The sequence below is a fragment of the Helianthus annuus genome, chromosome 5, assembly GCF_002127325.2.
Source record: "Helianthus annuus cultivar XRQ/B chromosome 5, HanXRQr2.0-SUNRISE, whole genome shotgun sequence".
NCBI classification, from domain to species: Eukaryota; Viridiplantae; Streptophyta; class Magnoliopsida; order Asterales; family Asteraceae; genus Helianthus; species Helianthus annuus.
The window spans coordinates 151255877-151271965 of NC_035437.2; positions in this window are offsets into that span (position 1 = coordinate 151255877).

The following is a 16089-nucleotide window of genomic DNA, read 5'->3' on the forward strand; positions in this document are numbered from 1 at the left end:
CATTTTTTTTTAAATACAACCCAACCTTAGATAGTAATTGTGTTTGACTTATATTAATAATCATTTGCTAAACATCAAATTGTTGTTTATTTATAAGCTATGCAAACATTTTAAATATGTAAATGATTTTTAGTTATCACTCAATGTTTCATTAAAAAATAATAATAACAATAAAAAAGGTAATAATTATTATATTGATTTATTTTTTTTTTAAAAAGGCAACTTAAACTATTACCATTCTTGAATATAATTAAAAACTTTAGTTATTTTATAATTTGAATGCGTAAAATATATATTATAATTTTTAGAAGTCGGTAATAAATTTATATCGGTTACAATTATATATTATACTTTATAATGTCATTGTATTTATTAAGTGTCTTTGAAATGCAGACTTAAAAAGGAAACTAAAAATTAAGATAGTTATAACGAAATTACATTTACAATTTAGTTACAGAAAGAACTTTATATAAAGGAGAGCACAATCTCGAAATTAAAGTAAAAAATATCACAAATATAAAAATATCTGATTAATCTTAAAAAGGAAAGTAACTAAAAAAAAGCAATGATACATCAAATTAATGAAAAACACTTTTAATTATTTAATATTAAAAAAATATGTATGAAATAGTTAATTGATTAAGATTTACTATAGAAAGTTTGGTAAAAAAATAAATTTATATAATCTTGAATAAACTATTGACAATTATTTGTTGAATTGAAAGAATATTATTAAATGTCAATAAATGAAACGATATAACTGAACCTTTAAAATAACATCGAAGTTTTCATTGGAAATGTTAAAATAATTAAATATTGAAAAATTTAACGGATCAACAAATACCTAGTTGAAAATGGGTGTAAAATTACTAATAATATGCAAGATTCTGTAAGTAATTCTTCAATGAAGAAAATAATCTAATAAAAGATAACAAAGGAAAGTACATATATCGTAAAAAGAAGACACATCTCTAATATCTCTTGTAAGTAATTTTCTACACTTTAATGAAGAAAATATATTACAAACCCTTAACGAAATCTGAAATGTCAAGATTGATTCTTTTGGTGATTGTCATGGAAACCATAATGGGAAGGGTAAGCATGTGAGTTTTGCATATAGTACAATTTGGTTTGTTATGCAGATATATAACAAGGGAGAAGTTAACAGAAAATTCTAATCTAGTTTGTCAATTGGATGAAAATGACAACAAAAATGAAACCTCATAAACCCAGATGCAAAAAAAGTTTCATTTTTGGATTAAAGTGGCAAAAATAACCTAAACTTTGGGACCATTTTGGTATTTTACTCTTAACGAAAATTAGAAACTTTCAATTTACGGATACGAGTAAGAAACAAAAATAAATAAGAAACAAATCTATACCTCGCATGTATACTTTAAAGGAGAAATAGTGTTTTCATGTAGGAATACACAAAAAAGTTTCTTCTAATAATCTCAACATTAGTGATGGATTTAGAGTAGGGATCATAAGCAGCAAGTATACTAGTGGAGCCAGGATAAGCTTGTGATAATAATTCAATTAAAGGTTCATGTGTCTTCCTAAATCCACACACACGCAGTATTGGTACATCTAGTGAGTGACTACTATTAGTAGTATTGTATTATACTGTGTTTATAAATTATGTTGTAAACTTAAATTTATACAAATAACAAAAGCGAAATGCGTAAAACAAACAAGCCTATGATATTAGGTGCAAAAAAAAAAGGTATATTAATGGGCCAATTTTCAACTTTCCATATTTTTTCACTATCTTAAACCCTAATCTCTTCCCTATAAATACCACCCTCATTCCACCACTTTTCTTTGTCATTTCTCAAAGAATTCTTCCTTCTTGAAAGTGAGTTCCATCTCTTTTCACCTTCTTCTCTTCTTCTTGTTTTTCTTTGTGTTTTCATACTTCTCCATCTTGGAGAAATCCTTATGGAATGTCACCAAATATTTTCCATGGTAAACAAAGATGGTTCATCACCAAAATAAGGACCAATCTTAGGTTTTATTTTAGGGTTATTGGATTTTAATAATCCTAAGTTTCACCGTTTGGCCGATAATAATCCTAACTTTAAAAATTCCCTCTAATAATCCCAACTTGTAAAAGTTTGGCCGCCATTAATCATTTTCAAATATATAAGAATTTGGTCTCCTCAATAGATTCAATTACACCTAGAGACTCTTTAATTAATTTAAGTGCACCTATGTTAGAAAAGGATCAACGGCGGCCAAACTTTTACAAGTTGGGATTATTGGAGGGAATTTTTAAAGTTGAGATTATTATTGGCCAACTTGTGAAACTTAGGATTATTAAAATCCAATAACCCTTTATTTTATAACTTTCAATCTTCCAATATTGTATGTCATTTACATTTTATACATGACCAACCAAGATCATCACCTAAGTTGACGATTCTTGGTGTAACAAAGGGGTGCGGCATTTATCCTACCTCTATAACATGGTCATTACATTACTAACCCATTACTAATTATTATTATATTATCGAACTTATTATTATTCATGCATAACCTACATAATATTACTAACTTGGTTTATTGGATTACATCACTGTCAACTATTGAGTATTGGTCGCTGTCACTCTCAACTATCACTTTAACTCCCACCACTCCTAACTTATCACTTTGTGTGTTGTGTCACTCCGGAGTTAACCAGAAAACTAAAGAATAAATCCTAACTTCAATTCGATATGAGCTCTTCTTCTACTTCTACATCTAGTGTCATAAGAAAACATGAACTCCCACCAGAAAACATGTTTTCCGATTAACTCTGGAGTGACACAACACACAAATTGTTAAGTTGGGAGTGGTGTGAGTCAAAGTGATAGTTGGGAGTGGCAGTAGTCAATACCCAATAGTTGGGGACGATAAAATTCAATAACCCTATTAACTAACATATGATTACCATGTCTAACATTACTAACCCAAGCTAACTCTTTAATCATGCTACTAACTACTAACTCTTCTAATCATTATACTAATATTTTTAATTTTGTCATTTGCTTATTTAGTATTACAATTGCATCATTGTTACAAATTCATTAATTATTATTGGGTTATTGGATTTTATCACCCCTAACTATTGGCTATTGGGCGCTACCACCTCTAAATATCACTTTGACGTCCATCACCCCCAACTTAACACTTAATGTGTTCTGTCACCACGTCGTTAACTGATCACTAACTTTTGATCATGTTACTATACTTTTAGGCGTATCTTAAGATCCCTAAAACCTTCCTAAGATTCCTATGACACCCCTAAAAGTATAATAACAGAATCAAAAGTTAGTGATCAGTTAACGACGTGGTGACTGAACACATTAAGTGTTAAGTTAGGGGTGATGGGCGTCAAAGTGATATTTAGGGGTGGTAGCGGCCAATAGCCAATAGTTGGTGGTGATAAAATCCAATAACCCAATAATAATTAATGAATTGGTAACAATGATGCAATTGTAATACTAAATAAGTAAATGGCAAAATTAAAAATATTAGTATAATGATTAGAAGAGTTAGTAGTTAGTAGCATGATTAAGACCGGAGGGTATGGGGGCTGGCCTGTCACACCCTGACTTTTGCGGAAGCGTATGTTATGTGACTGGTTTAATATCATTGCATTCAATCATAATAAACAACTACATGATCAAAAGATGTTCATCCATTCATAAAATTTAAAGTATTACAAACACCGGTTATTTAAGTTCTAAAACACAACCTTCGACTAAGTCACAAACCAACAAAAGTGGATGACATCTAACTTGAAAATTCACTTCTAGAAACAACACCCGTGCCCAAGATCCAACTTGTTACCTGAAATACATGTAATTTTGGAAAACATCAACAAAAGTTGAGCGAGTTCATGCGTTTTGTGTGAGTACTGACAAACTGGTAAACCTTTGAGAGACTCCTTTGAAAACAGGTATGAAAAGCAGTTATTAACATATCAAATAAATGTTTTACAAGGACATTAAAGCATGTGAGGACATAGGGAGCACTCAAAATGAGTAGGCCTATACCCTTGTCGATTTCCCTCGACTATGTCGATTTCACCTTCGACTATGTCAATTCACCTTCACTATGTCGATTCACCTCGACTAATGTCGATTCACCTCGACTGGTGTCGATTCACCTCGACTGGTGTCAATTCACCTCGACTGGGACACCGAAGCACTCAAGTCGTCACAAGTACCATGAGTGGGGTTCGGCCGTACCTGTTAGATCTAACCTTCGTCCTTAATTAAGAGTTAATGGCATTTCAAATTTAGTTTATGCTCACATGATTTAATAGTTCGTTTCATACCGTTTAAACATCCGTAACATGTATTCCACCCCCGAGAGTTAGAAAGCCAAAAACAGTTAAGAGAAAAAAGGGGACATGAACTCACTGTTTTGCGTTCTTCAATCCGATGAAACCCAAGCCACTATTTGTGTGCATGACAACCTACAATGTACTACTGTCTATTAGGCGAGCGGGTCGTGCCTTGACTTTGTATTAGTTAGTGCTTTTGAGTTACGTTTTATTGTGCCTTTGGTATTATTCCAAGTCATATAATTATTTGTTAAGATAATAAATATTTTAACTTAAATTACATTTATCAAATTTTGAAGTAATTGTTAAAACAATATATATTAACTTGATACTTCCCAAGTATTTGTACTTGTATTTCCTTCCCAAGGATAGGCGTATTTGTATTCATATACTTGTATATTTTTCCATGTATTGGTGTCGTATTCCGATGTGTATTTATACGTGTGAGAATACGTATTTTATTGTATTCATTAAGTATTCATATACTTAATTTTTGTATTAACTTCTCCGGAATACTATTTCTAATAAAAAAATTCATATATATTTCCAATATATATTTTAAGGATTACTACTTAGGAAAATTATCTATAATTTTTCCCTTGGCAAAAATATTTGTATTTTCATATAAGTTCCAAAAATATTATATTTTCAAGTCTAACTTGATAAATATATATAAACTTATTTTTATCCAAGAATAATGTATTCAAGTTTACTCAAGAAAATATATATATTTTTCCCAAAAATAATATATCTTCTAATACTTCCGAGGAAATATATATATATTTTTATTCACCAAAAATCATATATTTCCTTCCTGTCAAAATATGATATAACTTTGTAGTAATTGTAAAAATCATATTTTTGTTCCTTTGATGTCCATAATATTATTTACCAAAAATATACTTATGAGTACGTTTTCCGGAATATTTTATAAGTTACATTCTTTTGTTTTGGTTTCACCAATATTTTGTGTGTAACTTGTATATTTATTCCTTGGAATTTTGGTAATATTTTGGATTGTAATCCTTGATATTTTGATGTGTTACATTACTTCAACTCCTAAAATAATATAACTAATACACAAGGTATACAAATAATCACACACATTGTGTCTTCTAAATATGTATTTCCCAAATACATATTTAGTCATTTTTATTTATGAAAACCAACCTCCAATATTTGTATTTTTGTAACAAAAAATTATGGCAAAGTTTATGTAACCATTTATTGTTGAAAATACACTTGTAAGTGTATGCTTATAAATATTTTTCTAAGTGTTTATATTTTTAGAAAATTTTGCTATAGTTTCCCCTAAAAATGGAGGTTTCCATGCTTTCAAGCATATCATTTTCTTTTGTAAAAATCATCACAATCAATCCACAATATAAACAAGACTTACCATATGCTTTAAATATGTAATTTACACTTTGACATGAACTTGAATTTTTGTAAAAAGTTGTACTAACTTAGCATGTTATTTAGTAGGTTAAGTTACCCTCTAAAACATGGTTATTTGTTTAATAATCACATTCTTGAAGGATCTAGTCCTTTACAACTTACAAGATGATTTTTCCAAAACAATTCTTTTGTGTTTCTCTTGTTAATAACATGTTTCTATACTTGATTTACCACTAAAAATATGATTAGTTTCTTTAAAAATTATGATCTTGTAAATCTTGTAAATAACTTTGTTCTCTTGAAAATATTATCTTTGAATCCTTTATTTTCAAGACTCATAACATGTATCACAAATTATCATACACTAAATCAAGTTTATTTTCAAGTTCATGTTTAACATAAAGATGATCATTATGATTTCTTCAAGATCTATCCTTATACTTACTAGATCATGTGTTTAATCATCATCTAGCAAGGTTCTTATGATGATCAACATCATAAACACAAGAAATCCACAAACAAGTATACTACATACACTTAAAACAACTTGATCTTCATATTTTAGAGCTTTATGTTCATGTTTATGCTTATGTTTCTTCATGATCTTTAGTTTACCAAGTTATTTCATACTTTAACCACTAAAATTGTGAGTAAAAACAAGATCAATGGAACTTACTACTAGCACTATGGCTAGGGAAGAAACCAAAGATGAAGGTGGTGATGATTCAAGTGGTTAATAGCTCCTTGATGAGGTCCTTCAACTTTCAATGCTTCCAAGCTTCTTATTTATGCTTAAGACACCTCTAGATTACCTTAGAATGTGTGAGAGTGAAATGAAAATGGAGGTTGCATGTGAGGGGTGTTAGGCCGAGAGCTATGAGGGGAAGAAGAGTGAAGATGGTGAGTTGAAGTGATGAGAATGATAAAGGGTTTAACTTGTGGTCTCTTATAAATATCTACCAACATTAGTTTTACATGGGGGTTATTATGTTCTCAAAGTACACAACAAATCTAATTTAATATTCAAAAGAAATCCACCAAGTGGGGCCCTCATGTAACCGGCCCTAATGTGGGGGGGGGGGGGTATTAGTTGAATTTCAATGGTTAGTTACTTGGTTAAGTTGAAATGTCAAGGTAATAGTTAGTGTTTTAGTGTTTAGTGATTTTAAGATGTAATATGGTGGTTTAGGGTTCATAACTAGCTCCATAACACTAAAACAATGCTTCTAGTGAAATTTTGGTGTTTCGGATAGTGTCCGGTTGTTCGGTTCGTTACTGTTCGTTAAGGTGCTAAAGTGCACGGTTTAGTGTGCTTTATGTAGTCTTTTATGACAGTTTAGATTCCCGACACTTAGGAAAGTATTCTGGACCATTAGATCACTTTTCTGCATTACATTTAGATGTTGAATTGCTGAATTTGTTTATTTACTGCAGAATTATGCAGTTTTAGTGTGTTTCTAGCACTTTTCGGCACCTATGTCATCACTAGGGAGGCAGTTTTGTAATCCCTACTTCCCTACACACTATGCTAGTGTAACACTTGGTCCCGGGGCTCATTTTGTGTCTTAACATCGTGTCTGTCTAAGTACTGATCTCCCGTCAGTATTTCTAGTTTGTCTGATAGCTGTGCCAACTCTGTTCTGAGCATTAATAGAATTATATTGTGTTGCATGTAGTAATGATAAAAGTCGTGCAACATGAAATGTCATTGTGTGTATATAACAGTAATCAGAATTTCATTCGTCTTGTAAGCTAGATCATGCACAGTTATTAAAGCACAGATTGCTGTTTAATTATCGTACGGAATGTACGGAAAAGTGCCAGTTGTCACACAGCCTTGGCCCGGCGCCGCACCCCTACACCGCCCCCCTGTGGTCCATCCCGTCTTCCCCGTCCTCCAGCCGACGCCCAAGCTGGGCCACCTCTTCACACACATACCTATACATACATACATATAAAGGGGGTGGAGGATGGGGCTATATATATATATATATATATATATATATATATATATATATATATATATATATAGCCCCATCCTCCACCTCCTTGGTCCATCCCCTTTAGGCCCATCGTCACTCCCGGTGACGTGGCGTCCCATCCTCCCCACTCCATACCTTCCAAGCTAAAGAGTTAGCATGGGTTAGTAATGTTAGACATGGTAATCATATGTTAGTTAATAGGGTTATTGGATTTTATCGTCCCCACCTATTGGGTATTGACTGCTGCCACTCTCAACTATCATTAGTATCTAGCATAAGCATTATGCATGAACTTGTCGTTTGTATTTTACTTGTTTGATATATTACCAACCTTGCATGAAATTTTCAAAATTGAAAAAAAGGCATATATAAGTTTAAACCATAAGTTCTATTTTACATCAGAAATCTGCTATAGTGTTGCATGAAAATTCACTAAAGCCTTGGACGTTGATGTGTGAAAACTAAGCCAGAAATTAAATAAGTATCAATCAGTTTTTTTCCACTTCTACATATTATTATTGTACTTTCAGCCACAGTTTTTTTTTGTGAATATTAGCACTGGCACCTGTTAGTTTGTTACAACGGACACAAAAACTTTCTAAATACTTTTGTCCACCAATATTTCCATACTATCAATTAGCAAGTTTTGTGAGCATAATTGTGTTATAACTTATGTTTTATAAGTTTTTCAAAAAAGTTTGATTGTAGTTCCATGGCATATTATATTTTATTATTATCTTTATTTTTATTACTATTTATTTTATGATTTTTCTTTTAGTTTTGTTACTTATTTAAATCATGTATTTATTTTTGTAATACACATTAATTTTTTTTAATTTATTCGTGTTCATACACGACGTAAGGTGCGTATGTGGTTCAATGTTTTTATGTCTATTTTCTCATATGATAGGTTCGTCGCAACTCGCAGGTACTATATCGACTTAGTTATTCTTTTCTATGTTAACGTTTCGGTCTAATTTCTTCGTATTAACATGCTGTAATGGGTGTGTATGGTTCAATGATTTTACGTCTACGTTTCGCCCTGTTACTTTTTCCATTTTTATTTATTTTGTTGAGTAAACTGCAATTTTACGCCCTCGGGTTAGAGCCAATTGGCACTCTGACCCCTTCCCAGGGAAATTTCACACTCTGACCCCCCAACTAATGAGAAACCATGCAATATTACCCCCTGCCGTCAAAGAACTTAACAGTTTTGTTAAATGGTATGTCAAATGACTATATTACCCTTTCTTATTACCCCCTATTCTTTGTTCTACTCTGCAATATTACCCCCCCTGGGTTGTTAAATGACTATATTACCCTTTCTTATTACCCCCTATGGTTTGTTGTACTCTGCAATGTTACCTCCCGGTGTTAAATATTTCTTGCAAATCTTACCCCCTGCACATATAACCCCAATCAAGTGACTACAACAATAGATTAGTATCAAATCCCTCAATGCGTTAAGTAATGGCATACAAAGGCTAATCTTGGGGACTTTTCAAAGATTTTCTCAGATTTTAAGTAAGTTTTGCTCTAAACATATGCATAAAAGTACAAGATTTTGACCCATAAACCTAAATATCAACATATGCATATGACAGTTGACCTCGGAATGTGTATTGTGATCTTTGTTTATTTGACAATAAGACTAAAGGGTATGGAGAGGATGGGCTTGGAGGGGATGAGCCGCCACGTAGGCGCCACGTAGGACTGTAGGAGTGGCTTTGAGAGGATGGACCTAGGGGGGTGGGGAATGAACCCCTTTGTGTATATATATGTATGTATGTATGTATAGGTATATGTGAGAGAAGGAAGGAGGAGAGAGGACCGGCTACCCCGGCTGTGGGGTGCCGGTTGTGCCGAGCCGAGCCCCAGAGGGGCGGTGTGGGGGACCGGCGCCGGTCCTAGCCTGGCCTCAGCCGGCCCCCATACCTTCTAGTCTAACACATAAATATGACTAAACATAAGCATAAAAGTAGAATATTATGACCCATAAACATACACGTGTGTATTGTGATCTTTGTTTATTTGACAATAACAAATAAAAATGGAAACTTTTGGTTGATATTGGTGGTACTACTTGTTACAGAATACAAAGATGTGGAGGAAATTGAAATGGAGAAAGAACTGGAAATTAGGTACCCAACAGATGTAAAGCATGTCTTTACCCAAAAAACAGATGTAAAGCATGTGACACATAGGATATGATGGAACAATGACCACAAATCCTGTGAAAAACTGGGACAATATAGATACACCAGAAATACATTCATTCCCTACAATCTCTTTAAAACAATTTGAACATGCAATGGCTGCACAATCAGAATAGACCCATTCCAAAAACACTACTTGAAGTGATTCTTTTTCTTATTTGTTATATAGATCTAATTTGTTACATTTCATATGTGAACTATATTCATGATTTTATAATCAAAAACATATATTGAAAACTGAGGTATGAGATATAAAAATTATATATAGATCAATTGGTGTGTGTGTGAAAGAGAGAATTTGTAGGCACCATAGCGAGCCATAAGTTGATTGAAACAGAGCAATGGCTTTCTGAGGTGCCTCTGTTTTAACAGTTGATATGTGTTCCTCCAATTTCCGGCCAGTTTACGGCGGGAAGACGGTGTTTCAAGACGGTGGTTGCCGTACGGAGACGGCGGAGCCGCCACGGAGATGGTCTTCTGGAGGAACATGATTTAGGGTTTGAAGTGTGCAACTGCTTTAATAGCACCAAGCCACACACCACCAACCCCGCCACACACCACCACCCTGCCACTCTCCAATCTGATGTTGCAGGTGTATATTTGTGTTGGTTGTGGTGGGGGTGTTGGTTGTTACAATCGAACAGATCCAGATTGGAGTCCTTCATGTGATCTGAAAGTTTGAAGAAAATGAGAACCCTAATTTGGTCAGCCGAAGAAGAAGAAGATGAAGAAGAAGAAGATGAACAAAGTTGAAATGGTTTTGGGGATGGTGATGCAGGTGTCTTATAAATAATATAATAATAATAATAATAATAAATATGGGGTAAGATTACCAAAATACCCTTATCAATAACAGTCAAATAACCGTTAACCATTAACAGGGGTAAGAGTGCAGCGTTTTCCATTAGTTGGGGGGGGGGGTGATGAAACAATGGTTAACCGGGTAGGGTTAACTCACTGGTCTCGTCAAGAAGGGTTAATCCCTTCCTCTCGAGGATCGCTGACTGGATCACCGGTGGGTTGATCTCCTGCACAAGGAAACAAACCGTGACTCGTAACAAGGAGGATGGGGTGGGGGGTGCTCCTTGTTACCACTCTCCCGCGTGAGAATCAGTAGTTTGCTTAGGAAGCAAAGTACGATAGTAGTAGTAGTGAGAGAGTTGTGAAAAGATACCTCAAACCTGGTTTGGGGTTGGTATTTATAGCCGAGGAGTGAAGGAGGAGGTGGATGGATAGACTGACGGCATGCTGCACCTTTGCAGGTGTGTCAGACATGTCGGCCGGGGAGACGACGCCACGTCAGTCTGTCGCTTACGTAGACCTGACAGGTGACTGCCATTGGTTCCACTTGCACTGTGGTGTCAGTCCCACTTGTTGAGCGTATAGGATGCGGTGCTAGCCACATCGCTGCCTGCGGTAACATCTGATGTTATCGCGTCTCTTGCTTGTGATCAAGAAATACGCGAGATGCGGTGCTGGCCGCATCGTCGCCTGTGGTGACTGTTGCTGTTATCCAGCTTCCTTGTATTGATAGAAGTGTTCACTGGACGCGGTGCGAGGCCGCATCGCTGTGAATACTTCTGTTTTCATACATCAGATGTGATGCTATGTCGCATCACTCTACCGTTCTCATGTTCCATGTAAGTCCTCCTTCATTACTAGATAGATTGGATTCAACCCTTGTGTCGACGCGTTCTCGCATGGGCACAAGTAGGTTGTTAGCTGGTGGGGGGTTTTGATAAGGGTAATGGTCACTCGCGGTCGATGCTGACGCGAGATCTGGGACCATACCCCTTCAAGTCCCCCCAGTCTAGTGTTGCTGCCACATACAAGTTGTATGTGGGAGGAGTACTGGACTATGGTGTTTGGAAGGTAGTTTGGAGTCTGGAGAAGATCCTAGACCATGTGGATGGTCTTTTCTGTTTGTAAATCAAGCTGGAGGTATGGAAGGGTCACTTGACGCCTCTTCCGTACCGGTGAAAATGTTTCGTCTGATGCGAAATTCTCAGCCTTTGGCTGGTTGCCACTTGTTGGTGTGCCGAACCAACTGTAGGAATTAGTTGGAGGAAGTGTACAAACTTCGAACCAATCTTTGAGATGGTGGTTGAAGGTGTGCACAAACTTCGAACCAACCTTTGAAGTGGTGAATGAAGAAGAGAGCATGCTGTTCCCATGATTGGATATCTAATGATGATTCCTTTCGTGGGGTGTTCATGTTCTTCCCATTAGCTCTCAAGTAACCGCACGTCCTTTGCGGTTACCTCGTTGCTTGACATTGTTGGCCACGGTTGTGGGAACAACGTTGGGCACTTGCGTCATTGTTGACCATGTTTGGTCGAACAATGTGATTCTGGATAACGGTCAAATAAACATGATCATAGGCATGGTAATGCCTATCATTGTTTATTCTATCCAACGTACAAGTAGGGTAACAAAGTCATAAGCAGACTTGTTACCGCTTGTTCGATCGCTTGTTGTTCGACAAGGGCTCGTATGATCATTGGGGATCTTGTCCGCATCTCTTCCTTAGGCACCTTCCTTCACGCTCCAATACCGAGGAGTTTTTCCTTGAAGTAGTTTCGTTCCTCGATGTGGAGTTAGTTGTGGCTCTTCCGTTACAACCATTTGCGGAAGCTATGGTTATGTCCGCAGCGACTCATGAGTGTCTGCGGTTTTGCATTCCCATATTTGCTCGGAACGGGTGTGTTGTTCGGATGTGGCTCTTGAAGGTTTAGGAGTCAGGGTTACTGATGTGCGCGCGCGTACATTCCCTTCCTTCTTCTTGTTAAAGAAGGGGTTCATGCACCCTCTGTGGTTGTGAACCGGACAGGAGGGATTTGAAGCTTGAAGAGAATGAAGGCAATGCGGTTTACCTGTATCTGAGATGCGGTTCAGTCCAAAGAACAACGCTGGTTCTGAGTATCTGACACACCTGAACGGGCTCGTGTGTGTCATTTCCGCATATTCCACGTGTGCTCGTGGGTAGTGCGGTCCAGTATTATACCCCCTTATAGTGTGGAGATATATATTTTTGCCTATTTTTAGGGGTATGTAAAAAAAACGACATGCGGTATGGGTTATGGTGCGGTATACCAGAGAAACCGCATGCCGCTTGTAATTGGATAAGGTAGTCGCTTTTTGTTGCATACGTGGCTGATCTCACGTGTGAGTTGGTGGAAGTTGGTGAGATCTTTCTGGCATGTGCTGAAATGAAAGGACGTTTGCACTGCCCGAGGCATTAAATGCACTGTAGCAAAGAGTGTAAACGTCTCCTATGTCAGGCGCGTGGGCGGCCACGCGAGCGTGATAACCGTCAGCGAAAACGGCGCTTGACACGTGGTGTCGTGCAATTCGTTCTTTTTGAACGTGATGATTCATTTTCTCCCTCCGCATTAATTGCGATGGGTATATAAGGGGAAACCGTTCGTGGTTTCCCCTCACTTGTTCGAAATTTCAAAAATTTGCCGGTGAGAGAACATTTCTTTGTCTTCTCCGACGATACTTCTTGAACTTCCGGTGAGGTTGAGTTTAGTGTTTCTACTCACGTTCTTTCGTTTCTTCGACATTTCTGATGGCTGAACCATCAAGTCCACATAATGTGGAAGGTGACAACCCGGAGCCTTCATCGCCGGTGGTGGCGGAGGAAGAAGAGGGGGGAGCCGCCGGTGGTGGTTTACCGGTGTTAAAGTGGACCAAGAAGACCTTTGATCGTCTGATTCTTGATGTCCAAATGCCCCCTGAATATGGGGCCTGTTACCCATCGGAGGGTGACACCGGTGCCGATGCTCCGGCCGGTTATGTGACCATGTGGGCAGACTTTTTTGGTGACTGTAATCTCCGGTTACCTTTGACTGTTTTTGTTGTTGAGGTTTTGGAGTGGTACAAGGTCCACATTTCTCAACTGAGTCCGTTTGGTATGATCCGGATTCGAAATTTTGAATTCACCTTTCGTGCTCTTGGCATAGAGCCTACCGTTGGAGATTTCCGACGGTTTTATCAAATGACGGTGTCCTTGGGGTTCTTTTCTTTCCGTCAACAAGAGGGTAGTCCCAAACTGATGACTCCTCCCAAGGGGATGACGAAGCGGAAAATGAAGATCTTTTACATCAAGGCTACTGCGATTGTTGCAAATATGACGTTTCGGAATGTGACCGAGACGATCATATCAGAGACCATTGCAGTCCCTAGCATGAAGTCGGTGGAGTGGTTTCCGCAGTTGCAGACAATTGAGTCGGTGAAGCTGAGCAACACACAGTTGGGGGTGTTGCGCATGATGCTGACAAGGAGGAACAAGAAGTCAAAGCCCGTGGTGCGGGAGAAAAGTGGTGGTACGTACTTTTCATTTGTTTAACTTTCTTATACCCGTATGCGTTATTGACTTGTGCGTTTGCTATCAGAGGATGCGCCCTTATGGAGGATGTTTGCCCCGGATTTCCAGGGGCAGGTTGAAACAGTTGTTTGTGCGGATGGCGAGGAGGAGTTTAATGTTATCATTCGAGATAACTTCCGGGTGCCCACTGAGGCCGCATTAGCAGTTGAGGTGCCGCGGGGCAAAGGTATATTTAGGAATCCTTTTTTCTTGTGATAACAATAATGGTTGCACTGACTCACCTTTTGGATGGTTTTCATGCAGGTGATCTTGGGGCCTTAGGGGACCCTGACGCGAAGGGTGTGCCTAAGAGGCAAACGGTGAAAGGCGTGCGCTTTCGCCAGAAGAAAATACCGGAGGTCACTGTTGTGCCTCATCTGGTGCCGCAGGCGGCAGGTATCTCTCACTCTTCTTTCCGTAGATACTTGGATTATGTGATAGTATCTGATACCCTTGAGGGTTTGGGTACAGTTGCGGGCTCGCAGTCTGGTGCTGGGAAGAGGCAAGTAGAAGAGACGGCCGCTGGTGCCGGTGGGCCGAAACGTCGGAGGTTGGAGTCTAAGAGGACTGGTTCGACACCAAAGAAACCTGCGGGTACTGTTGGTAAGTGTTGTATAGCTTGTCTCAAGTGTTATGTACAACTTGTGTTTTGATAGCTATTTGACATTGTTTTGCAGAGCTTCAAGAGAAAGATTTTTCTATCTTTGATGCTCCGTTGTCACCCCCGCATGCCACGGGTGCAGGTGCGTCAGAGGAACCTTCGGCACCCTTTGTCAAGGTGGTGCCTGATTCGACCGTGCAAACGGAGGGTACCGCAGAGAAGGCCGCGACCCAGATATTCGATACCATTGATTCGTCCAACAATCTGATCTCTCCCAATGAGGGTGATAACTTGGGTCTACGGTTTTCTGATTCTGGGAAACAAAAGTCTGATGCAGAGCCGCAAAAAACTGATGCTGGGCCGCAGAAGTCTTCTGCTGATGAGAAGGGTACCGGTTCGTCTGGCGGTGTTGCGGGTTATGATGGGCCTCCAATTCAGCCTGGGGAGTCTGAATTGGAGTATTATTACCGCACCTATACCCAGGGTCGAAGTACTGTTTATCACCGACCCCCCTGGACTGTTATGCAGGGGGATGATATTTCCAACGACCCCTCTGCGTGCAAGGAGATTCTGGGTGGTCTGGGCACCCCTTTTGAAGTTGAACGTGCTCGTTCTGCACCCCGTGAGTTGCGGATCAACCAACTTTCTACCATGCTAGTAGGGAGTTCCATAGTGGCTAACGCCATTTTGGAAGACTACAAGGTGTTAGGCCGCAGATAAGAGGAAGCTGCTCGCATGCGGGCCGAAGCGGAAGAGTTGGTTAAGGCTGCTCGTGCGGGTGCGGAGCAGCTTGAAAAGGATAGAGCTGCGTTTGAGAAGCAGAAGCAGACCTCGGAGTGGGCTGCCACTGCTCAGCTGAAACAGGTTCGTACTCTTGCCAAACTCCTTTCTGATGAACGCAAGAGTTGGAACGAAAAGTTGTCCAATGAGCGCAAGAAGTGGAATGAATCTTGGGCTAAGCAGAATGACAATCTGTTTCGTGCTCGGCAGGAGTTGACGAACGCCAAGGCAGCGAACGTTGCCTTGGGCAAAGAGAAAGCTGCAGCTGAGGCGATTGCGGTTAAAGCGCAGCAGGCGGAGGCCGGGGCCATAAAGGCGTTTGAAGAGGCCAAGGAAGTCGGGGCGCGTGCTGCGAAGGCTCTGGAGGAGGCCGAAGAGAGGGAGAGCCGTTCTTCCAAGGCTCTTGAAGA